We start from the raw sequence: 26,483 nt of genomic DNA, 5'->3' as shown, positions 1-26,483 counted from the left end.
TTTCCATGATAGAAATACAATTTTATGTTCTTGTCTGTCAATATCAAGGCCATACTTTACCCTCTCAAAGTATCTTAACTACTTTGTTATAGAATATAGTTGAAAATAGTTTGCTCGAGGCTGAACTTTGCGTCTTTGCAGACATCAGTCGACGTGAACATGGAGGACGTGCATATCAACTTCCTGTTTCACTGTGGGAATGAAAGCGCAAGAATGTGGAACTCCCATCACTGCTCATATCATGGTCCCATGGCTGCGTGCATCAGGTTTGCTGGTTCCTGAAGCAGCCCTGTAACATTTTCTCCTCCCATAAATGCCATAACCGGACAGCTTATTGACATCTCTAATCGTCCACTTCAGTTACATCATACTTGGTTTGAATTGAGGAAGGATCACTACATGGGAGCCAAGTTATAAGGCCTTGTTTAAACTGTTGATCAACCAAATGGGATTGTTCTGTAGCAATCTCTTGCACATAGACAATACTTACTCACTCTAAAGATGGTAAAGTGTCAACTTTCCCACCAGATGCTCTGCTGACTGTTAGATGCCATTTTAGCATTTAGCTTGCCCCAGGTCTTACCATCTGCAGTGTTGTAGTGCTCTGGCAAACAAGGCTGTAAAAAATAACTTACTGGTAGGATTGTCTAAAGTTTGCTTGCTCACAGTACTTGGCACCTCCTGAACAGAGTTTCGTCAGTCAAGACCTTAAGGTCGTCAGCTGCCCAACCTTGTTAAAACACTCCAAACCAGAATGTGGTAGTAGCATTGTTTCGCAATGCATGTCCCTGTGTGTTGTTTATGGTTTATAACCAATGTTGGCTAGCTAGCTAGCCGCGCTAATGCTGCAACCTAGCCTATGAATGAAAGTTTACAACGTAGGTGCACACATTCAATACCGCCTTGCACACTGTTGCCTGTATCTTCAATGCACAACACATCAGCTGTATGTGACCAGGCGAAAAAACCTTCCCGAACCATATCATAACCACTACACACAGTTTTGAATTAATTAATTCAAAACTGTTCAACTATTGTCTTTCTGAGTCAACTACTCACCACATTTTATTATTTATTTATATATATATATATATATATATATATATAGCAATTATGTTTAGAAAAAATAAAAATAATTTAAATTAAATTTACTGAGGAAGGTCCTCCCCTTCCTTCTTTGAAGAGCCTCCACTGGTTTACAAGCTACCACCCAGTCTACACACACATCTGGGAACAAGCTCTCCAGCATTATGCTAGCCGTTGGAATTTTCCTCAATTCCTCATCACAACCGTGCTATCAAAACCAGGCAACTTTGACTTCCTGATGCGCTTTGACACACACAGACCTGTCATGTTCACAGTTCACACATGCAATTCAGGCCTGAGTTTTCTTTAGTGCTTTCTAGATCAGTCAAACTCACAAATTTGACTGAACGTGATCATTTGAAAATGAATCCAGAATTGACAAGATCTTTGCAAAAGTTCTTTGTGACTTGGTGGTTGTCCCTTGTATCCGTTCCGATTGTAACAGGGCCTTTCTCTTTTATCATACGGCTAAACCAGGCTCCCGAGTCACACAGCTGGTCTAAGGCACTGCATCTCAGTGCTAGAGGCGTCACGACACCCTGGTTCAAATCCAGGCTGTATCACAAACATGCTGTGATTGGGAGTCCCATAGGGCGGCGCACAATTGGCCAAGCGTCGTCACGGTTTGGCCGGTGTAAGCTGTCATTGTAAATAAGAATTTGTTCTTAACTGACTTGCGTAGTTAAATAAATATTAAATAAAAAAAAGTATCCTGGTTAACTCTCCTTTGATGACTTCAGCTCCACCAGGCTGCCTGCCTGGCCCGGCGGCCTTGTCGCGAGTGCAGGTCACAAATGTTACCACAATTAGTTTGACACAGGCATTTTCTGAGAGCACACAACTCCCAAGAATGCCGTGGTTTCACAGTCTAATTGGATTAAACTAAGTGGCTAACTCCATTCACTCCACAAAGGAGGTATTCCACTAACTCACTGGCATTTTCTCAGAAAGCATGCAGGGAGGATGTTGTATCGCCTGAGCTGACCATGGCTTTGTTAAGATGGTGTGAACCAACCCAGTTACTTTGATCTCGTAAACATAATCTTAGCCAAGGTCATTTAGTTGTAGTGCAACACCTGTTTCGCATAACTTTTAGAATCAACAGTGTCATATCTCTATCTGGATATGATTCTGATCCAACTAAGCTGTGGGCAGAGGGTGAAGAATGCACTTGGTTGAAGTGAAGGAAGACTTCCTTTTCAGACCTCCCCCACTGAAAGCCAACAAAAATTCAGTCTTGTTTTCTCCAAAGCATCCCTGATGAAAAGTGGAATGTGTTTTTCTAATTTATTTTTTATTCCAAACATTGTTTGGCTGACTTCCTATCAGTTTGTTGGAAGAGTCACAAAAGAGCAACATGACTTTGGAACAGCCATGCTTGCATATCTCTGTAGTAGTCTACTCCAAAAGATGCTGAAGGGCTTGAAGGAGACACCAGAAGATTCAACTGCACCAGACTCATTTGTCTACAAGTTACATTTTTAGGGTTTCTACCCCAGAGGGAAGTATATAGCTGTCATTTTCAACTGCTCGACATTCCTCCTCTGCTACCTTGTTTCTGCTTGGTTGTGTAGATTGCCCGCTATTTTCCGTCAACATGCCAACCGAGATTCTCAATCGGTTCCCTTACATTCTTGCAAGCCTTCGGGAATAAATAAAATTAGTGTGTTCCTCTCCCTTTTGCCAGTGACAAGGGGCCCAAAAAAGAGCCCTCCCTCTCTCCCTCTCCTGGACTCTGCAGAGAATCGTAGCGGAATTCCAATGGAATGTGGGATGGAATTCAGATATGGAGCTGGCGGGCCAGAGTAGCCATGCTGTCTCTAGCCTAGCTCATGTTGCTGTTCTAAATCTACCACTGCCTTATTTAAGGATGCTATTAGTCTCTGTGGTAGCAACCTGTTGACACTGTATTACTTCAGGGGATGGTTTAACATTGTGGGATTTTGTTTGACCGATGTCGATAGTTGGGAGCTAGCATTTGAAAGGGATAGTTCTGACTTTTTAACCCCAATCTTTCATTTGTTTCTTAGTCGGAAGTTCTTCTGAACTGGTTTCGCAAGTTCTTTACGAAACAGTTGATTGCTGAGTCTGACCGCACTCGGAACATCTCTCGAAGTAAGAAACTGATTAATAAAGGTGTTACAAAATATATTTCACAGCGATTTTAGATGGTACAATGATTCCCTATACTATTCCGTGCTTGTTTTCTCGCATAAACTGAAATTGAGCGAACAGTGTAGAATTTTAGCAGACAGGAAATGACAGAGCGATTTCCACTACGTAACACAGCCACAAAGTCAGAACAGCTTTACCATTTTGACAACAGAGGCCGCTCCTGCGGGAGAAATCAATAGGGGAGTATCACAGCCAATCACAACACTGGTGGGTAAGTAATATTGTGAAACGCTATCATTCTTCTATTGACATTTTCTGAAATTGCAATGCAAAAAAGTGTATCACAATTTTAAGATTGGTGTAAAAAGTCAGAAAACAAACACTTTAATGTCACGTTTTCTGTAACATTGTGAAAATGATGAGAGTTGTCACTTGTCAAACAAATTAAGCCAACATGGAGTTACAAAGAGCTTGACCACAGGGGAACGGAGTCCCTTTTCAAACTGGCACAAAGCACTGGGCAAAGTTCAGTTCTTCCTGGTTGCCATGGCTAGCCACTTGTTTCTCATCACTAAGAAGAGGCTTTCCTCTTTACCACTCGTACTCCATTCATTCTAGAATGTGTGAAGGCGTCCCATGTGAGTGTCTCTGCAGAGAGATTTAAAGCCAATGGATTTGCCCTGCAGATTATACTCCCAACAGATGTTCCTGGGCTATTGCTTACATTTCCCCATTGGTTAAGCCATCAAAGCATCTTAGAGCCTGCCAGCCAGCAGAAAAACATGGAGCCACAGTGGTGAAGTTCACATCAGTGCGCCAGAATTCACAGTTTAACTGCACTCCCTCTGGGAGAGTTTGTGTTTTGTGAGCACCCATTCTGACAAACCCCTCACCACAGGTATAATTTTAACCATATGCTGTAACAGCAGGGTCTACCTGAGACGCATCATGAGGTTGTTATGTTACATCCATGTTAAAGCACATCCGGAAGTTGGAACGCTAGTTTTTTCACGATGTAGGGATGAATGAATATGTAGTTCATGAACCTAATGTAAAAACATAGTATCCTATGTGCGGAACACAATATGTGTTACATGTTACATTTTTTCCCATGTAGGATTGTTTTCCATTGACTACACAGACATGAGTGATTCACCAGAATATACATGTATATCTCTGTTAGCACTCCCGGATGATTCATCAGAATGTACACTCCCGGATGATTCACCAGAATATACATGTATATCTCTGTTAGCACTCCCGGATGATTCATCAGAATGTACACTCCCGGATGATTCACCAGAATATACATGTATATCTCTGTTAGCACTCCCGGATGATTCATCAGAATGTACAGTGCATTCGAAAATGTTTCAGGCCCCTTCACTTTTTACACATTTTGTTACGTTACTGCCTTATTCTAAAAAATGGATTCAATAGTTTTTTTTTCTCATCAATCCACACACAATACCCCGTAATGACAAAGCAAAAACAGGTTTTTACATAAGTATTCAGACCCTTTACTCAGTACTTTGTTTAAGCACCTTTTGGCAGCGATTACAGCCTCAAGTATTCTTGGGTATGACGCTACAAGCTTGGCACACCTGTATTTGGGGAGTTTCTCCCATTCCTCTCTGCAGATCCTCTCAAGCTCTTTCAGGTTGGATGGGGAGCATCGCTGCACAGCTATTTTCAGGTCTCTCCAGAGATGTTTGATCGGGTTCAAGTCCGGCTCTAGCTGGGCCACTCAAGTACATTCAAAGCCACTCCTGCGTAGCCACTCCTGCGTTGTCTTGGCTGTGTGCTTAGGGTCGTTGTCCTGTTGGAATGTGAACCTTTGCCCCAGTCTGAGGTCTTGAGCACTCTGGCGCAGGTTTTCATCAAGCATCTCCCTGTACTTTTCTCCGTTCATCTTTCCCTCGATCCTGACTATGGGATGCACGATATATTGGTGAACATATCGGAATCGGCCGATATTAGCTAAAAATGCCAACATCGGTATCGGCGCGTTGTCTAGTTTAATGCCGATGTGCAAACCGATGTCAAAGCTGACGTGTAATGTAGGTACATGACGTAATGACGCCACGTAAAATGTTGTGCTACACAACATTCCTAACCTAGCCCACAATGTCTGCTGTGTGGATCTCGCAGTCAACAAGTCTAGCAGTCATTTTGAAAGTGTAAGAACATTTCTTCGAGACAACTCAAAGGCGAAATCCATTAAAGCCGAGATTGCCCTTGACAATCAACCGTTCTCTGTTGTGGATGATGTTGGCTTTCACTGAGTGGTCGAGCACCGGTACACACTACCAAGTGCTCTATTTTTCAGATGTTGCCCTACCGGAGTCACACAGTAATGGCGTCACTGCTATTAGCTTCAGGACATGCATACTATGGACCGCCATTTTGGGTCATTGCATGTCAAAAAAGATACAGTAGCACTGTCAAAGCTGTACAAAAAGTCTGCAAACACCGGCCATGAACGATGTGTTTACAATACTGCTTTGGTAATAAAGCATCATTTGTTCGACCGCAACGTCTTGGGTAGCCAGCTTTAGCTTGGTACCTAGCTAGTACCAATACAACCAGTCTGAAAACAATGACCAGTAGAAACTGCAGTCATTTTCAATATTCTTAGCAATGACTTAGGAATCCTTGTGAGTAAGTATTAGCTAGGTTGCCACTTGTTGTTCACCTATTGAAATTGAATTTCAGTTTATGAAAATTAATAGCTAGCCAGCTACTTAACCCTGTTGCCCAAAGCTAACGTTATAAGCAGCCAGCTAGCTTCATCTGTCTAGTGAGGCTTGACCGGACCGAGCTATGTGTTGTGAAGCTAGCCACAATAAGGCACAATAGTGGAATTTGCGGTTTATGCCATACTTATATTTTGAAGGCCTAGCTAGCTAACTATAGCTACAGAAACAGAATATTTTGTTTTGCCATGTTTTTGGGGAAGAACATTGTTTGCATCCATGAGCTAGCTAGTTTTATTTTATGACCAGTACTGTAGGTGCGCGCGAGACTACTTTACCAGCATCATAGCACACGTATCGACGAATCGTTGTGACATATGAAATACGAGAATAGTGTAATCAATGTGTAATGACTACATAGAAAAATGTCTGAACGCGTTAAATTATTAAGTGACGTGCAGTCATATTCAGGTCCTGATTGGTCAACAAGCTTATTTGACACGCAAAGACACAAACAGTGTTCCATAGCAGAGATCCAGACAGTGATCCATAGAAATTCTGGTTGAGAATGAAACAACTGAACAAATGAACGAAACAGCACAGCAAGTAAGTGAAATAAATAGGTTTTGATGATGGTGTGTGTGTGTGTGTGTGTGTGTGTGTGTGTGTGTAACCTTTATTTAACTAGACAAGTCAGTTAAGAACTTAAGAACAAATTCTTTATTATAATGACAGCCTATCCCGGCCAAACCCAGACGATGCTGGGCTAATTGTGCGCCGCCCTGTGGGTCTCCCAATCACGTCCGGATGTGATACAGCCTGGATTCGACTATAGTGGGACTGTAGTGACGCCTCTTGCACTGAGATGCAGATGCAGTGCCTTAGACCACCGCGTCCATGTGTGTGTGTTAACTATTTAACTGTGCTTAAAAAGCGGCTAAAATTTTAAATCTCGGTTATCGGTATCAGTTTTTTTGGCAAGGAAAATATCGGTATCGGCCAAAATTGTCATATTTGTACATCACTAATCCTGACTAGTCTCCCAGTCCCTGCCGCACCACAGGATGATTCATCAGAATGTCTATCTCGGTGAGCACCATAGGAATGTTGCCCTTTTGGTATTTATTCCTGCTATAGACTCGCTCAACAGGACAAATATAACTCTCCATCAACACACTCAGTAGCAGAAAGGACACAAACATTCTTCTCTCTCATATTTTTTTCTGGGTACAATTGTTACAATAAGAGGCCAGGCATTTCCAAACAGACCAGAGACGTTGTGTGTATTGTAAATATGTGGCAATTCGCCCACTGATTTGGGCATGTGCTCTAGTCCTTGGAATGGGATGGGATGGGGCGGCACAACGCTGATTATGACTGATCTCAAAGCCTCTCCTCCTCCCTCTGACATGAAAAGATAGTTCATATTAATACTCATATTGTTGTTTTGGGGTTGTTAACTTGGTGTCCCAGTCACTAGATAGGCATGGGGGCAGATACAGTCGTCCCAACTATGCGAACTAGAGAGAAACGGACACAGCCGGGTGGTGGAGATGGCGTTGGATACGGGGGTCAGGGAAGTCATTCTCGTATGTGGCTGTCATTCATACCAGTGGCCCAGGAAGTGATCTGACACTACATGCTGACATTGGAGGGCGATGGGAAGGGTGTTAGGTCTTTTTCTGGATCCTGTCAGATCATGCTCCCTCTCTCACCATAAGTGGGCTGTACGTATGGAACTGTTTATGCCAAGTTGGAGGAAACCATTTGTGCTACTAAAGCTTTTAAATGGAGCTGGGCATATTTGGCAGAGCCTTCACCAAATACTGAAGTAATAGAACGATGTCTTGACACAATCACCCCAATGCAATATGAATCCAACTGCACTTGTTTGGGTTTTTCTAACACTACCGTTTGTTTTATTTGTATCCCTTCAAAGTAAGGATGGGTGTGAGTAGTCGAACGGACGTCAAAGCTCAATCTTTAACCAGAGATTGATTACATGTTTGTTTTTTTCAAATACCGCAAAACTATTTGGTGGAATGTGCTTTGTGACTGCCCGAACAGGCAAGTAAAATTTTCTCTTGAAGATTACGTTAATTTGATTAAACTCTAGTGTTCATTTGTACATGTGCTTTTGCGGGGTACAACAAAAAAGAAACCAAGCCGTTCTTCGCCCTAAATTCCCTTTCCCCTCCGTGTCTCTTTCACTCAATTGTGTTCACACAAGCTCTGTTTAGGCCTACAAAATTAAATGCCTATAAATGCCCTATGTAACGAAATGGATTAGGATTTGTTATCAGTAATGGTTAGGATACATTAGGCATTGTTATGATCTGGAGTCACCTCTTCACTGTAGACGTTGAGACTGGTGTTTTGTTGTACTATTTAATGAAGCTGCCAGTTGAGGACATGTGAGGCATCTGTTTCTCAAAATAGACACTCTAATGTACTTGTCCTCTTGCTCAGTTGTGCACCAGGGCCTCACACTCCTCTTTCTATTCTGGTTAGAGCCAGTTTGTGCTGTTCTGTGAAGGGAGTAGCACACAGCGTTGTACCAGATCCTCAGTTTCTTGGCAATTTCTCACATGAAATAGCCTTCATTTCACAGAACAAGAATAGACGAGTTTCAGAAGAAAGTTTTTTGCTTTTGGCCATTTTGAGCCTGTAATCGAAACCCACAAATGCTGATGCTCCAGATACTCAACTAGTCTAAAGAAGGCCAGTTTTATTGCTTCTTTAATCAGAACAACAGTTTTCAGCTGTGCTAACATAATTGCAAAAGGGTTTTCTAATGATCAATTAACCTTTTTAAAATGATAAACTTGGATTAGCTAACACAACGTGCCATTGGAACACAGGAGTGATGGTTGCTGATAATGGGCCTCTGTACGCCTTTGTAGATATTCCAGATAAATCTGCTGTTTCCAGCTACAATAGTCATTTACAACATTAACAATGTCTACACTGTATTTCTGATCAATTTGATGTTATTTTAATGGACAAAAAACAAGGGCATTTCCAAGTGACCCCAAACTTTTGAACGGATGTAGGTAGGTAGGTAGGTAGGTAGGTAGGTAGGTAGGTAGGTAGGTAGGTAGGTAGGTAGGTAGGTAGGTAGGTAGGTAGGTAAATATTAATTATTTTTTATTTGAGTACTTGGGGTGAGAAGAAATCATGCGAGTACTCGAACAGTAAAGAAAATGTCAAATGCCCATTCCTACTTCAAAGGCTAGCCTGTCGGGAAAGATAAGCTGCTAGTTTTCGGCATGATGATAAGCTGTGTGTGTGTGTGTGTGTGTGTGTGTGTGTGAGGATTTGAGCTAATCGCTTCCTGAAAGTGCAGACACGTTCCGGCCGCTCAGATGTAGAGATCAAACAATTATAGGCATAAGGCATAGCTTAATCATACCCGCAAGCCCTAGAAGGGGAGCTGTGCATTACAAGTGGGTCCCGGTGCCTGTCATACTGCTACGACCTTGAATTTCACATTCATAGGGTTACTGATTTTGGTTCTACTTTCTAGTGATTCTGATCATTGAAATAAATAATGTCAGAAGTTGTTCACGGTTATACATGGTTTTTTTTTTTAAAGGACTTAGAATTCCATTTCTATTAAAGGGATACATGGAGATTATCTACCTCCCCAGAGTCAGATGAACTCTGATACCATTTTTATGTCTCTGTGTGCAGTTTGAAGGAAGTTGCCAGCTAGCGTTAGCACAATGACTGGTAGTCTATGGGAACAGCTAGCATGCTATTGCTTTGAAGTACAGTTAGCCATTATTAGATTTCAATACAGCAGAACTAACACAATGGGTTCTGGGAAAATGTAATGATCGATATACAGTACAACTTTTGTTATCCTATTTCACCCTCACCAAAACAATGTTCCTGTTATGATTTGATTATTTATATTCACTGTGGTTGCTCTTTGTGCATACTTGTGTATTTAGTTTGAAGCGTCTTCATTTTCTCCCTTTTTTGACAGGGTGGGGGAGGAGAAAGGGTGTATTTTTGGCCTTGACTGAGCTGGGAATGCAGGCAGTGTTTGGGGAGGAGCTCGTGTGGACACACACACAGGGGCTTGAGCATTGAGGTTATGTCAGGCTGCCGGTTGGGGATGGCCGTTGTCATAATAGTGGTGTGTGTGTCCCTATGCAGTCTATGATGTGTCCACTCTGGGTGTGGCAGGCGTTGGCATAATGCATCTTGAGAAAATATGTCCAGATCACCACTGCCCATAAGATGTTTTTAGGTCTCAATAATTTCACCAATGACTCACTTTCCATGTCTCTATCATGTGAATGAAGACATCTCTTATAATATGAGTTATTGTTTACTTGTTACATCCCAAGCTTTAGGTTTGTGTACCCCTATTGGATTTATTTATCTCAAACGGTCTTAGACTGTGACAATAAACACATTATTTGGGGAAGGGTGTATATATTTGTTGAAGTAAAGCTGTTGTCTCAAGACTGCTCTGTCCTTTTTGAGGGACCAAAACTAGGAACTAATGTGTCCTCCCTTGTGTCCTAATTGTGTAATAATTACAGTAGGCTGCAACAGCTGTATTGTGTCTGGTGCTGATAAAGGCCCCTGACCTGTGCAGTGATCTGTACTAAAAGTCTACGGGATGCACTGGAACATGGAGGGTCCCAACACAATGAGTGACCTGTCTGCTGCAGAACACCAGAGTTACAGAGAAAAGGGTTTTGTGTTCATGTTTTCTTTGCAATAACCTTGACGATATTGACTTTTTCTTCATTTTATTTATCATGCTCAGCCTTTCTAATCAGTCATTGTTTACATTTCAAAAACGATGCCATGACGCATTTCAGAGATCCATTCATCAGCAAAACCTCTTCAACCAAAAGCTGAAGGTTCTAGACCAAAGATTGAAGATGAATTAACTTGTATTTATACTGAACAAAAAATATAAACACAACATGTAAAGTGTTGGTTTCATGAGATGAAATAAAATACCCCAGAAATTTTCCATACGCACAAAATGCTTATTTCTCAAAAATGTTGTGCACAAATTTGTTTAAGTCCCTGTTTGTGAGCATTTCTCCTTTACCAAGATAATTCATCCACCTGACAGGTGTGGCATATCAAGAAGCTGATTAAACAACACCTTGTGCTGGGGACAATAAAAGGCCACACTCTCTAAAATGTGCAGTTTTGTCACACAGCACAATGCCACAGATGTATCAAGTTTTGAGGGAGTGTGAAATTGGAATTCTGACTGCAGGAATGTCCACCAGAGCTGTTGCCAGAAAATGTAATGTTAATTTCTCTATCATAAGCCGCCTCCAACTTAATTTAAGAGAATTTGGCTAAGTCCAACCGGCCTCACAATCGCAGACCACCAGCCTAGGATGTCCACATCCGGCTTCTTCACCTGCGGGATCATTCTATGATACATCTCCTTTCAAGGTGTATCATAGACTTGACAGCCACACCCCAAAGCATGAACATCATAGACCAAAGAGTCACAATGAACTTGAAGCCCTGGTGCTAAATGGATTATCAAATTCACTTGACTGAGCTAATTCTTAGCCTGGCTCCCATATAACTCACCTGATGTTACCTGCTTTAAGAACTTTAGTGCCTTAATTGTAACTCATTGGAGGTACAGTACTACTTCTGTAAGAGCCTCAGGTTTGTGTTATTTTCCAGTACTGTACCATAACCTCTCATTGATCTTACAGAGAAGGATGGTGAGGAGTTCAGCTCAGAACGCATTCAAGGACTTACTTCACTGAACACCTCGTTCATTTATCTACACTCACTGTGGCTCCTTTTCAATGTGAAATTCTGAGGAAACCTTGAAATCCTAGGTGTTTGTTGTCCATTTATAGAAAAATATAGATTTTTCTCAACTAGATGGTAGTCATAAATTATGCCCGGCTGTTCTAGGCAGGCTGCTGTTCTAGGCAGGCTGCTGTTCTGTGTGGTTGTAGATATTGTGAGACATGGAGTGAACAGATGGAATATTGCACGGTTTCGCCTCGACACATGTCAGAAGCCGTTATGCTGTTGGATCTTGGACAAGTGGGAGTACTAGACGATAATGACTTTGGCCTCTTTCTTGCACTGCACAGATTATCAGATGTCACAATGATTGGAGAAGTGTTCAACATCCTTATGATCTTGTCATTGAGCACAACGTGACCGCAATAGAGACTGGTTGGAATGTCAATTCTCATCAAATAAATGGGAAGTCTGACTGAAATATTTTTTGTAAATAAGTGTTGTTTTCATTTGTTGATAAAAATGCGGGACAAAATTGTTTGGTTGCACAAACAAAGGGCCAAAAGCAGGACTGTTCCGCACAATCAAGAAAGTTAGTCACCCTATATTCCTACCAGTATCTGGATCTAGGTCTACACTTGCTTGACAACTCAAACTGCTCTATCGTTAGATCCATACTTCAGTCGTTTGTGGTCAAAATGAGGGTATTGTAAAAATCAAAGTTGGATCACCTCTAACCAATCAGAGTATCAAAGCCAATGACGAATTTTCAAGAACGCTGCTTTACCCGTGTGTGTTCTGGCTCTTGCCCAACCCATCAGTTTCTGGGACCCAACTAGAAATCGTTGGGGAGGTAATGAGTCTGGATCTAACGTCCGTAGGCGTAGCATTTGGCCGGAGCAAAGGAGTTTGGGTAGCCAGGCAAGCACTACAAAAGATCCAGTCCAACTTCTCCAAGATGGATTTTCCACTGACTAAATTGATTGTGGGGTTGGAGGTTTGGATTAGATTAGATTAGAGAGAGTGTTACCTTCATTGGTTCATATCTCTGATTGGGTGTTGATGGTGGACAGGGCAGGAAGGGTAACCGGTAGGGATTAGGGTTACCTTCTTTGGTCCATATCTCTGATTGGGTGTTGATGGTGGCCAGGGCAGGATGGGTAATGATGAGGGTTAGTCTATTATAGTTCATCCTTTTTCTTGTTTTGGTGTCTCCCGTCTGCTTGGGAAGAATTTCATGTGGCCTCCAGAGCCTTGGTTGTCTTAATCTTTATTCCTTGCAAGAGCCTTTTGCAAGGTTGATTTATTCCTGAAAAGTGAATGGTGCCTCATTGATTCGGTAGGGCTAAAGGGGTTTTTGACATTGGGATTGAGAGACCTGGACCGAGTCCAGAAACAACCTCTTGTCCTAGACACCTCAGGTAGATCTGAAAGTTCTGGATACAGTGCGTTCGGAAAGTACACAGAATGTGGAACAAGTCAAGGGGTCTGAATACCGAATGCACTGTATCCAGGCATTATGGTCATAGCTCCACCTTGCCCTCTGATAGGCTAGTGCCAGATGGATTTTTCATCGCAGTACTAATATTGTACCTATCCAATTCTTTCAGATCTTCACGTGTGGTCCAAGGTAAGGCAGGGCCCTAGAGAGAGACACAGTGTTGGACTAGCTAGCCTAATTGATGCGAGGGGGGCCATGGTAACATTTCCACAGTTCCCTACTTGCTTTGCATGTTGAGTGTATATCACTCCTTCTTTCCCAATTAGCAGTTCTCACACTGTGAATGATCTAGTCGGCTCCATTCCCCCTCTCTGGCGCCTGTTGGAGTTGCTACGGGGTTCAGTTACGCTGGCAAGTGCGAGGGAGCATATCCTCATGTCACACAGCTATATTTTCATATCAGTGGTGACACGAGGCCCTCCAAAATAAAACTACCACCATGGTGTCACCTTGTTATGGAGTGCCCTCCGATGCCCCCCAAGTTTCTCTGTAGTTGATTGGCTGATTGAAGTCGAGTGGTGAGAAAAGTATTGGCTCTAAAGTATTGCCCCCCCCCCCCCCCCCCCCCCCCCAATGGACAGAAATATTGTCAATATTATCACATTGGATAGAAAGAGACACACCTCTTTCCACTCATGAGCAAGTATGTTGTTTGCGTGAAACCAAGGAGATGCCATAGACGATTAGCAAATAAACTTCAATAGTGTACCATTTTAAGTTCTAGAAAATTCTACAACAGTATAGTTATTAACCGTACATACGGATCGTTTGATAATGATATTAAATATTTTGAGGTATATCTCGGTTCAGTTATTGTACATCTTGTTCTAGGGTTTTAAAGGCAGACTGCATCTGTTTTGTGTTACTGGTATTTAGGCCTAGCTCCACATACTAGTGTAAATCAAACTTCTAAATCCTATTAGCTTATTTCCACATTCTATCTCTAGAAAATGCAAATATATTTGTACTTACATAATGGTAAGTGGGTGATGTGACATTACGGAGTTGTTTTGTGAAAAACAGGAGGTGTTTGGGAGTATGTTGTTATGCAAAAACATTTGTTTGACAGCAGTACAGTATGTGTCAGCAGGTTAAAATGCATCACAAATAGCCTCTACGATTCCCTGTCATGATTGTTCTGCAGTCTGCACAGCCTCTGATAGTAGTAATCTCTTCCAGGCTTGGAAAATTCGATATAAGACAGCGAAGATACAAACTATATAATGTGTGTAGTTATATTGATTTGTTTCAGAATGTTTCAGTGACCTCACCATATTATCACCATACTGAGGGACCTTAGGGTACGATGTTGTCCCCATACTGAGGGACCTTAGGGTACGATGTTGTCCCCATACTGAGGGACCTTAGGGTACGATGTTGTCCCCATACTGAGGGACCTTAGGGTACGATGTTGTCCCCATACTGAGGGACCTTAGGGTACGATGTTGTCCCCATACTGAGGGACCTTAGGGTACGATGTTGTCCCCATACTGAGGGACCTTGGGGACTGATGTTGTCCCCATACTGAGGGACCTTGGGGACCGATGTTGTCCCCATACTGAGGTGCCGATACGATATGTATTCCAATTCTATATGTATTGCAAATTTGATGTCCCCTGCCCTAGTTGTATATACAAATGCTTGGAATTAGTCACAAAACAACAATTCTCACACAATACCCCATAATGTCAGTGGAATTATGTCCCATGTTTTATATAATTAAAAATGAAATGTATTGATTCAATAACTATTCAACCCCTTTGTTATGGCAAACCTAAATAAGTTCAGGAGTTAAAATGTGCTTAATGGAGCTTCTCGGGTGGCGCAGTGGTCTAGGGCACTGTATCGCAGCTACTCTCCATATTTGCAAGCATAGTAGTGGCTGCATCATGTTATGGGTATGCTTGTAATCGTTAGGACGGGCGTTTTTCAGGATAAAAATGAAACGGAATGGAGCTAAGCACACGCAAAATCCTGGAGATGAACCTGGTTCAGTCTGCTTTCCACCAGACACTGGGAGACAACTTCACCTTTCAGCAGGACAATAACCTAAAACACAAGGTCAAATCTACACTGCAAGATGACACTGAATGTTCCTGAGTGGCCGAGTTACAATTTTAACTTAAATCTACTTGAAAATCTATGGCAAGACCTGAAAATGGTTGTCTAGCAATGATCAACAACCAATTTGACAAAGCTTGAAGAACAATGAGTAAATGTTACACAATCCAGGTGTGGAAAGGCCTTAGAGACTTACCCAGAAAGACGCACAGCTGTAATCGCTGCCAAAGGTGATTCTAATATGTATTGACTCAGGAGTGTGAATACTTATTTAAATGAGATATTTATGTATTTTATTTGCAATAAATTTGCAAACATTTCTAAAAATGTTTTCACTGTCATTATGGGATATTGTGTAGACTGGGTGAGAACAAAAATCAATTTAATCCATTTTAAATTCAGGCTGTAACATAACAAAATGTAGAATAAGTCAAGGGGTATGAATACTTTGTGATAGGCCCTGTAGTGTCAAAGCGATGCACTGTGACTGTATTATTTGCTCTGTGTTACTCGGCAGCGGAAACGCTGCAATAATCGCAGCTCTGGCCGGTGACTTCCTTTTCTCAGACAGGGTGGGGAAGCGCTCCACTCCCGTCAATAGTGGGCTAGCTGCAGCTAGTTGCTTCATACGTCAACTGGCTCAGACCTAAAACAGGACACCAACACTCTGAAGACCTGGGTAAGACCTATTGAGCCACTATGGACCCGACTTCAGTTGTACCCAAAATAAATATATCAATGTATAAAAAGTAAGAGATATTGAACTAACTGTAGCATAAGCTGGGAATGATTTAGATATTTGGTGTCAATGATACTACTAGACACAATGTTTATACAGTATGTTCTGTAGATGATGAGAAGACTGATACCTTACACATCACCATGTACTTTCTCTGAGGGATGTGTCCTCGCCTAGGCTAGTGTAAAAGTAAACACATGGAAGGTCTAACATTTTGCCCATCATTAGAAATAACTTCCGTCTCCTTTGTGACAACTTGTGCCTAAACACAACTTTGTTTGCTTTGGTGTAGTAATTCTGCGTCTTTCTCATAAGCAAAACAAACCCTTCCTTCCTTTACTACTAGCTAATTGCACAGGATACAGAGATCCCGGTTGGGGAAAAGTCTCTCTCGCTCTCTCTCTGAGCCTACAGATGGCTAAAATTCCCTTTTATGGCGTTGGAGGGCTTTTGAAACAGGAAATGACATCACGCTCTGAGGTAGTGAGTAGGGAGCTAGCTACAACTCCGTGGCATTCCAAAGAGGGTGAGTCGCAGCTTGCCTGGAAATGAACCCCAGGCATGACTGACACTCGAATCACCTAGACGCACAAAATAGACCGGGATGGACAACTTTTCAATTGAGATGTTATTTCATCTATGGTAGATGATAGCAGCAAACCAAAATAATGAATGGTGCGTTGCAGTGTTATTGTATCAGGGGCTTGTGTTGAGTGATGATGACAAAAATATTTGTGGTTTGAGTAAAGTTCCAGGCCTTGAAAGGAATTCAAACTAGTGTTTATCAGAGAGAACGAGACTAAAGAAAGAGAGAAACACAGAGAGGGAGAGAGAGAGAACAGTTAACTGAATAGTCAGCGGGCGTACCATGTATGTCTCATTCCCTGGGAGGGGCTCGGTCGGTCTGGTCTGGGACTGCTGACGTGCAACACACACGGCCACTCCCTCTAGAAGTAGGAGGAGTGCAGCCCGGCCACTCACTCTAGAAGTAGGAGGAGCTGCAGCCAGTCCAGAGAGAGAGAGCAGGAGCGAAAGAAGGCTCACAGTGTTCCAATAGCCTTCTAAGGCCTCTTCACACAGCAACTGTAACAGATTACTCATAATGGGGATTATCAGGAGTCGGACCTTGGATGACGATGGTTTTCTTTCTATGGGGCTAGCCACCTGTATTTATAGAGCAGTGTGGAGTGTTCATTTCATTCTTTATTTCAAAATCATGTCGACGAAGAGCCTTGACACTGCTAGTTTTCTAATCAAATTTAATTGGTCGCATACACATATTTTGCAGATGTTATTGCAGGTGCAGTGAAAATGCTTATGTTTCTAGCTCCAATGGTGCAGTAATATCTAACAATACAAAACAAAACGAATAATTCCCCCAAAATTTAAATTAAGAAATATCATAACGAGCAATGTCAAAGTCCGGAATAGAGATATGTATGTGTGTGTGTGTGTGTGTGTGTGTGTACACATATATACATACATACAGTGGGGCAAAAAAGTATTTAGTCAGCCACCAATTGTGCAAGTTCTCCCACTTAAAAAGATGAGAGGCCTGTAATTTTCATCATAGGTACACTTCAACTATGACAGACAAAATGAGGAAAAAAATCCAGAAAATCACATTGTAGGATTTTTTATGAATTTATTTGCAAATTATGGTGGAAAATAAACTTTTGTTATTGACCAAATACTTATCTCAATACTTTGTTATATACCCTTTGTTGGCAATGACAGAGGTCAAACATTTTCTGTAAGTCTTCACAAGGTTTTCACACACTGTTGCTGGTATTTTGGCACATTCCTCCATGCAGATCTCCTCTAGAGCAGTTATGTTTTGGGGCTGTTGCTGGGCAACATGGACTTTCAACTCCCTCCAAAGATTTTCTATGGGGTTGAGATCTGGAGACTGGCTAGGCCAATGCTTCTTATGAAGCCACTCCTTCGTTGCCCGGGCGGTGTGTTTGGGATCATTGTCATGTTGAAAGACCCAGCCACGTTTCATCTTAAATGCCCTTGCTGATGGAAGGAGGTTTTCACTCAAAATCTCACAATACATGGCCCCATTCATTATTTCCTTTACACAGATCAGTCGTCCTGGTCCCTTTGCAGAAAAACAGCCTCAAAGCATGATGTTTCCACCCCCATGCTTCACAGTAGGTATGGTGTTCTTTGGATGCAACTCAGCATTCTTTGTCCTCCAAACACGACGAGTTGAGTTTTTACCAAAATGTTGTATTTTGGTTTCATCTGACCATATGACATTCTCCCAATCTTCTTCTGGATCATCCAAATGCTCTCTAGCAAACTTCAGACGGGCCTGGACATGTACTGGCTTAAGCAGGGGGACACGTCTGGCACTGCAGGATTTGAGTCTCTGGTGGCGTAGTGTGTTACTGATGGTAGGCTTTGTTACTTTGGTCCCAGCTCTCTGCAGGTCATTCACTAGGTCCCCCCGTGTGGTTCTGGGATTTTTGCTCACCGTTCTTGTGATCATTTTGACCCTACGGGGTGAGATCTTGCGTGGAGCCCCAGATCGAGGGAGATTATCAGTGGTCTTGTATGTCTTCCATTTCCTAATAATTGCTCCCACAGTTGATTTCTTCAAACCAAGCTGCTTACCTATTGCAGATTCAGTCTTCCCAGCCTGGTGCAGGTCTACAATTTTGTTTCTGGTGTCCTTTGACAGCTCTTTGGTCTTGGCCATAGTGGAGTTTGGAGTGTGACTGTTTGAGGTTGTGGACAGGTGTCTTTTATACTGATAACAAGTTCAAACGGGTGCCATTAATACAGGTAACGAGTGGAGGACAGAGGAGCCTCTTAAAGAAGAAGTTACAGGTCTGTGAGAGCCAGAAATCTTGCTTGTTTGTAGGTGGCCAAATACTTATTTTCCACCATAATTTGCAAATAAATCAATAAAAAATCCTACAATGTAATTTTCTGGATTTTTTTTCTCATTTTGTCTGTCATAGTTGAAGTGTACCTATGATGAAAATTACAGGCCGCTCTCATCTTTTTAAGTGGGAGAACTTGCACAATTGGTGGCTGACTAAATACTTTTTACTACCCCATAATGACAAAGTAAAAACAGGATCTAAGACATTTATGCAAATTTATTAGAAATAAAAAACTGAAATATTACATTCCCATGAGTATTCAGACCCTTTACTCAGTAATTTATTAATTACAGCGATTACAGCCTCAAGTCTTATTGGGTATGATGCGACAATTTTGGCACACCTGTATTTGTGGAGTTTCTCCCATTCTTCTCTTCTCAAGTTCTTTCCGGTTGGACAGGCAGCTTCGCTACACAGCTGTTTTCAGGTCTCTCCAGAAATGTTCGACCAGGTTCAAGTCCGGGCTCTGGCTGGGCCACTCAAGAACATTGAGGCTTGTCCCAAATACACTCCTGCATTGTCTTGACTGTGTGCTTAGGGTTGTTGTCCTGTCGGAAGGTGAATTTTTGCCCCAATCTGAGGTCTTGAGCGCTCTGGAGCAGGTTTTCATCAAGGATTTCACTGTACTTTGCTCCGTTCATCTTTGCCTCGATCATAACTAGTCTCCCAGTCCCTGCCGCTGAAAAACATCCCCACAGCATGAAGCTGCCACCACCATACTTCACCGTAAGGATGGTGCCAGATTTCCTCCAGACGTGACGCTTGGCATTCAGGCCAAAGAGTTCAAAATTGGTTTCATCAGACCAGAGAATCTTGTTTCTCATGGTCTGAGGGTCTTTAAGTGCCTTTTGGCAAACTCCAAGCGGGCTGTCATGTTCCTTTTACTGAGGAGAGGCTTCCTTCTGGCCACTCTACCGTAAAGGCCTGATTGGTGGAGTGCTGCAGAGATGTTTATCCTTCTGGAAGGTTCTTCCATCTCCACAGAGGAACTCTGGCGCTGTCAGTGACCATCAGGTTCTTGGTCACCTCCCTGACCAAGGCTCTTTTCCCCCCCGAGTGCTCACTTTGGCCGGGCGGCCAGCTCTAGGAAAGAGTCTTGGTGGTTCCAAACAGAAATGTTTTAGTACCCTTCCCCAGACAATTCCTTCGACCTCATGGCTTGGTTTTTTCTCTGACACGCACTGTGAACTGTGTGGCCTTATATAGACAGGTGTGTGTCTTTCCAAATCAATCAATTGACTGTACCACAGGTGGACTCCAGTCAAGTTGTAGAAATCAATGGAAACAGATGCACCTGAGCTCAATTTCGAGGGTCTGAATACTTATGTAACAAAGTTTGTTTAAAAAAAAAAAGTTTTTAATACATTTGCAAACTTTTTACCGCGTTGTCATTATGGGGTATTGTGTGTAGATTGAGGGGGAAAAAACGAACAATTTAATCCATTTTAGAATAAGGCTGTAACAAAATGTGGAAGAAGTCAAGGGATCTGAATACTGTGTGTGTGTGTGTGTGTGTGGGGCAGTATTAGTTATGAAAGTCCTGACAAATGTATTAATCATTGTCATATTTATATCTAATAGTGTAATTCCCTGTGTATCTGAATATTCCAAGGATGTGATATTAAAGTAGTAATATTATTTAAAAGCAATATATTAACCTGAAATACTAGTGTAAATAAAGGAACTGTGGAGAAAGGAAATACACACAGCTTTACAGTATGATGACCCAAAGATAAAGGATGGTTGTGTGTGTGTGTGGGGGGGGGGGGGGGGGCAGTATTAGTTATGAAAGTCCTGACAAATGCATTAATCATTGTCATATTTATATCTAATAGTGTAATTCCCTGTGTATCTGAATATTCCAAGGATGTGATATTAAAGTAGTAATATTATTTAAAAGCAATATATTAACCTGAAATACTAGTGTAAATAAAGGAACTGTGGAGAAAGGAAATACACACAGCTTTACAGTATGATGACCCAAAGATAAAGGGTGTGTGTGTGTGTGTGTGTGTGTGTGTGTTGTAATGCTTTCTTATCTGGTGAACCCTGTGTATGACCCCGTTCTCATTATTTGTAATTCATGTGACAAATATGAATGTGACCACTAGAGAAAACACTATCTGTTCTTCACGCTGCCTATTGCCTTTTTAAATGACTCATAATGGATGTGTCCAGTCATGTTTCAACATCACTATCCATCACAGGGCTGTTTTAAGTTACATGGCTCGTCCCAAATGTAACCCAATTCCCCATATAGTGCACTACATTTAACCAGGGCCAATGGGGCTCTGGTCAAAAGAAATGCACTTTGTAGGCAATGGGGTGCCATTTGGGACATAACCACAGTTTGTCAAACCTTCACCGCTCATCTCTGACCCTGACACACTTTGGCTTTTTGTATGACAGTGTTTCTGAGAAGCTATCGACAGGACCGTCACTTCTAAGCAGCCAGTGTAGTCCAGCAGCAGTACTGCATAAATGTCTTGTGTTTTTGCCAGTTTTGTATTTGCATCTATACCTCAGGTCAGTCTTTCAAGGAAACAAAGCATACAACCATTTTAAGTATGGAAAGTTTTAAGATGATAAAAATGAGATTATTTAAGAGATTGTTAACGATAATTAGCACAGAAGATTCCATATTCACCGTTGGATATCAATCTAATTTGGACTTGTTGACATTGTCATTTAAGCAGCAATCTCAATAATTTGTTCCAGTTTAATGAAAATATTGATCTTGGTTACACTAAACTCCTCTCTTCTGTTTCTCTGCAGCCGGGCCAAGAACCCTACAGCGCCATAACCGACTGGGAGGACATCTCCCATTAAGACCAGTTTCTATCAGGTACTGTCTGTAACCTTGTGCTCTACTGTCATCTACCATCAGCTCTACTCACATGTTGTAAAGAAGTATTTTACATGGATGGATATTACTTTATTAATCCCCTTTTGGAAATTGATTTGTCAACGCCAGCAAGAAAATCAATACACATTTTCCTCTCATGCACAGAGATCCTATAAATTACCACTCTACACTGTGTATAAAACATTAAGAACACCTTCCTAATATTGAGTTGATGTGATATCATCCCGGCATCGTTTGTCATCAAGTTAATGTAATTACTCATTCCATTGATCTTTGCCATTGGCTGTACCAGAGTGGATCTGGATGGGAGTGCATTAATTTGTCCAGGCTGAGTTGTAGCTTTTTAATTAAAGGAAGACTGGGGCTTCTGTCAACACAGGAGGCTCAGATTCAGAACTGGGTATCTTATCACACGGTTGGTGATGTTTAGAAGTGTTGAATGTCAATCCCGTCTTGTGACAACTTGTTTTTCCCCAAAGAGCTCACTGGTGTGTCATTTGGACTAAAAGACTGAAGGCATAATTGGCACCGTCGGGCCCATTTTAACAAGCTGAGGAGCAAACAGCTGTGTGGAGAATACCTTACCCAGAGACCACTACTTACAATGGTATCCTGGTTAGTAGGTCTCTTTTAGCTTGGATAATGTAATTCTTCAAACTATTTAAACCATATTGGATTAGTCTCTAATAGCATTGCTCTGCTTAAATTGGACATATACATTTAAGTTGTTAAACTTACCAGACAAGAAGAAGTCGTGTGCCTTCTTGATGCAAGATGAGTAAAGTCTCACTTAGGAGCTGATATTTTTGTTCACTTTTAAAGTGAATATGTCACTCACTCTTTTAATAATGCATCCACCATTTAGACAAAGTGGGTTGTGTGCTATGGGGGGATATCTCCCACCCACAGACTGTCAAACAGACTCAGAAACTTCTCAGTAATAGACAGTCCGTAGTAGTCACCTCAGACTTTGACCAAGCCCACCAATATTCAAAACCAGGCCTTACAATCAATGGTGGCTTTGTGGTTTTAAACCTTTGTTTAGTCTGAGGGGAAACGTAAAACCAGACCTGACCGGACTGAAGGTTGATCTAAAAAAAACATTGTGTTTGACCCTGACCTGACCCAACTAAAGTTGTGTCTAAACAACTCCGTGATTGACCCTGTTCCGAATGTGTCAATGGCTGACTGATGGGGTTGGCTTATCACAAGGTCTTGAAGGAAAGTGCAGTTTGTGTGTTTGTCAAGGAATCATTTGTCTTACCCAGATATTCTACTGAACAGGACTGAAATAGGTCTGTCTGTCTTGTAGGGGACATGATACAAAGGACCACAACCTAAAGCTACAGGTGTTAAAAACGTTGTTTTTCTGACACCTTCACCGAGTTGTGCAGCTCTGACTGACCTCTCTGTGTGGCTGCCGGCGCAAGTTTGTTTGGCTTCAAACGTTGCAAGACAGTCAAGTGAATTGTAATATCAACCTATCAGGTGCAGTTAACCAATTGTTCTACCGATGCTCAAATCCAATTTGTATTTGTCACATTCGCCGAATACAACAGGTGTAGCAGCCCTTACCGTGAAATGCTTGCTTACAAGCCCTATACCAACCATTTTAAAGAAAATAGAGTTATGAAAATATTTACATTTTTAAAAAAAATGACTTTAGTTTATTTTAGTAACACAATAAAATAACAATGGTGAGGTGAAGACTTAACTTCTCGGAGCCATAACTGTATTTAAGTTGTTATGAAGCTGACTTGGTGTATTGTTTATACCTTCTTATCAGTGGCCACAAGTGCATCACTGGAGAACTAATTCTGCCTTCACCACTGTGTTTTACCCAGAAAAAGAGATTCCAACGTAGAGCTATAATTGAAGGAGAGGCATCTTGATTCTAGTCCACGGAGTTCCTCCTTTTGTGTAAAAATGCCATTTTCTATTTGAATGTTGTTCCTTGACCTCTACGACCTCATCTCGGAGCATCTGTAGAGTGAAAGAGCTCCACACAAATAACTTGATGTTTCCTGAATAGCCTTCGGTTTGAAAAAGGCAGGAAGAATATCACATCTCAATATGTTATTGTCCCCGAAGAGCATTCAAATGTTTTTTAAATTTTTTTAAATGGAGCATATTTAAAATATAATGTTCAAATTAAACAAAAGGCCTAGAAAATTGCAGTATAAGATTTTGACTATTTAGTAGTTTCTTTGGTATAAAATCTGAAAGCATACCAAAAATGTTTTGGGGATTTGGTAACTTTGAGTGTATTCAGTGAAGTGACACAATTGAATGTTGCCGGTCATGTTGTGAAAGTATCCCCCATTTTGCTCTCTTGAAGCTTTATGCTGCATCAGGGAAACATCCCCCACTGTGTGAAGCACATGACGACAGTGGCGTGGCCCAGGGTGGCCACGGCCCTCTCTAAAAATCTGATTGGAAATTCTGAGACTTTATTTTTTTCCTCTCGTTTCAATAATTATTTACAGCAGTGTCGTTATTAACATACTGTACTTGGCTGTCACAACAATAAATGACTTGCATGATACTTATTCTGCCACTCTGTGTTACCCGACCTGCTAACACTGACAGTGAAGCTCGTAAATCTGTTGCGTTATACTGACGTCACTGTTTGTTTACCCCTAGCTTTTTCACCAGTTAACTGACGTTTGCTGGCTGGCAAGCAAGAGAAGTTACTCTGAATCTAAGTCGCTAGTTTTAGATATACTGCGTAACTTTGCCCTGCCATTGAACGGTCGAGGTATTTAGAAAAGTTGATTATTTTAGCCTTGCCTATATGTCCTTTCAACTTGCCGGAGACCAGCTGGGCAGACAACCCTACCAAATGGCCCAAATTAGCCTATGGTGAAATCTACACCGACTTGGGGGAATATCCAGGTTTACACAGGCATTACACATGGCTAGTTAGATACAAACAAGTGTTAGCTTAAGACTTACGGTGAATGAAGTGCTTCGAACACACATGTATGGAGGAACCGGAGCCCACAGCTTTCCATCATCATCGCAGCGTCTAACCTGGTCCTAGGGTATAGAGTGAAACCACGAGGTTAATGTAACCTGGTCCTAGGGTACAGAGTGAAACCACGAGGTTAATTTAACCTGGTCCTTGGGTATAGAGTGAAACCACGAGGTTAATGTAACCTGGTCCTTGGGTATAGAGTGAAACCACGAGGTTAATGTAACCTGGTCCTTGGGTATAGAGTGAAACCACGAGGTTAATGTAACCTGGTCCTTGGGTATAGAGTGAAACCACTAGGTTAATGTAACCTGGTCCTTGGGTATAGAGTGAAACCACGAGGTTAATGTAACCTGGTCCTTGGGTATAGAGTGAAACCACGAGGTTAATGTAACCTGGTCCTTGGGTATAGTAAAGTACCCTACCCGGGGGCGTGGCTTAACGTTACCATGGGAATAAAGGGAGTACGAGCAAGCCCGTAAGCGTTTCACTGTTAGTCTACGCCTGTTGTTTATGAAGCATGTGACTAATAACATTTTAAAAAGCATCTATATTGTTAAACAGTTTTGGAATGCCTGGCTGCCCTTGGCAACCATATATACATGTCACTGTGTAGGTAGAATGTCATTACCATGATGGTGTTTGTGATAATGTCCCTTATCATTCAAATGGCAGGTGCAAAGTGCACTGTTCAGAAGCTGGACTTGATTAGGAGTAGAGGAACTTGTTAGGGTAACTTACTTAACCTACTTTTTGAAGTGATTTGTTTGACAAAAAAATCTGAAAACATCATGACTGGTTGTGTTCATGACACATTAAAAGGTCATTTTTTTTTACAGTTAAATTACATGTCTTTACTATAAAGCCCGTAAAGCTTTTTTCTTTTTTTTTGTTTTACGTTTGTTTATGTGTAACTCTGTTGTTTTTGTCACACTGCTTTGCTTTATCTTGGTCAGGTCGCTGTTGTAAATGAGTGGCACTTTTTAAAGTAAATGTACCCTTTATATAACATCCTGACCTAGAATGCAAAAACTGTAGCAAGGCATTTTGGGATTGATTTTCATGCCTTATTTGAACTGGGGAATGTACCAAACCGAAGATGAAGCATATAATGCGTCAAACCATCATAATAACATTTAACAAATCACATTTTATGTCCCCTGCCCTACCCTGACCACCACGTTCAAAATATTCTGCACATGACAATGCAGAACAAAAACAAGAAGTGAAACTGAAATACAAATCACCACAGAGAGTCCTCTGCTATATTCTCGTCGCTTGTCAGCTCTCAAGCGGCTTTTTGTGCATCTATTTTCAGTGATGGGTTTTCATGAGGGGGACAGCTACATTCTTTGGGTGGGGTTGAGGTCACTGTCTCAAGAATTTTATATTTTTTCCGGGCCGGAATGTAGTCTATTTTTGACCAAGTTCTTAGCCTTAGTCTCTGCCTCCTTTCTGGACATTGTCCAAACAGTAGTCAGAGAGAAGGACTGCCACTGTAGTAAATGTCTACAAATTAACACGGCTCCAGATGATTTGGTTAGCATGTGGAACTGTGAAGACACGCTCCCTCTTAATTCTGCTTTTTTCCTGTAAAAATGTCATTGTTCAAATAGCTTCCATTGTCAATCCCCAATCTTCTTAGATGTTCTCTGAACTTAATCGGTGAACAAAGGCTGGTTGTGTGGGCTAGTCTTTGAACTTTGTGAACTCTTAAAAGTTCCCATCATAATGGTGTGGTACATCGCTTGCTTCAACAAAAAAAAAAGTTTCCCGTGTTTAAGGAACAAC

At 41.6% G+C, this 26,483-nt stretch overlaps 1 protein-coding gene across 4 annotated transcripts in view; it reads left to right on the top strand.

The window, feature by feature from the left end:
* tln1 (talin 1) overlaps nucleotides 1-26,483 on the top strand; it is a 145,718-nt gene that overhangs the window by 9,963 nt on the left and 109,272 nt on the right. For 2 of the 4 annotated variants that reach the window (XM_036976739.2, XM_090233670.1), the window contains exon 2: nucleotides 21,628-21,697. The gene's annotated coding sequence lies outside the window, so the exon portion shown is untranslated. Of the gene's footprint in view, nucleotides 1-15,683; nucleotides 15,896-20,992; nucleotides 21,379-21,627; nucleotides 21,698-26,483 lie in introns of those variants that run through there. The other 2 variants (XM_090233669.1, XM_090233668.1) reach the window with 2 other exon arrangements.

This window comes from Oncorhynchus mykiss, chromosome 5 (genome assembly GCF_057628025.1).
Source record: "Oncorhynchus mykiss isolate SJ-2025 chromosome 5, ASM5762802v1, whole genome shotgun sequence".
Classification (NCBI taxonomy): Eukaryota; Metazoa; Chordata; class Actinopteri; order Salmoniformes; family Salmonidae; genus Oncorhynchus; species Oncorhynchus mykiss.
Note: the sequence above shows the minus strand (reverse complement) of the source record. Positions and strands in the feature narration are given on the sequence as shown.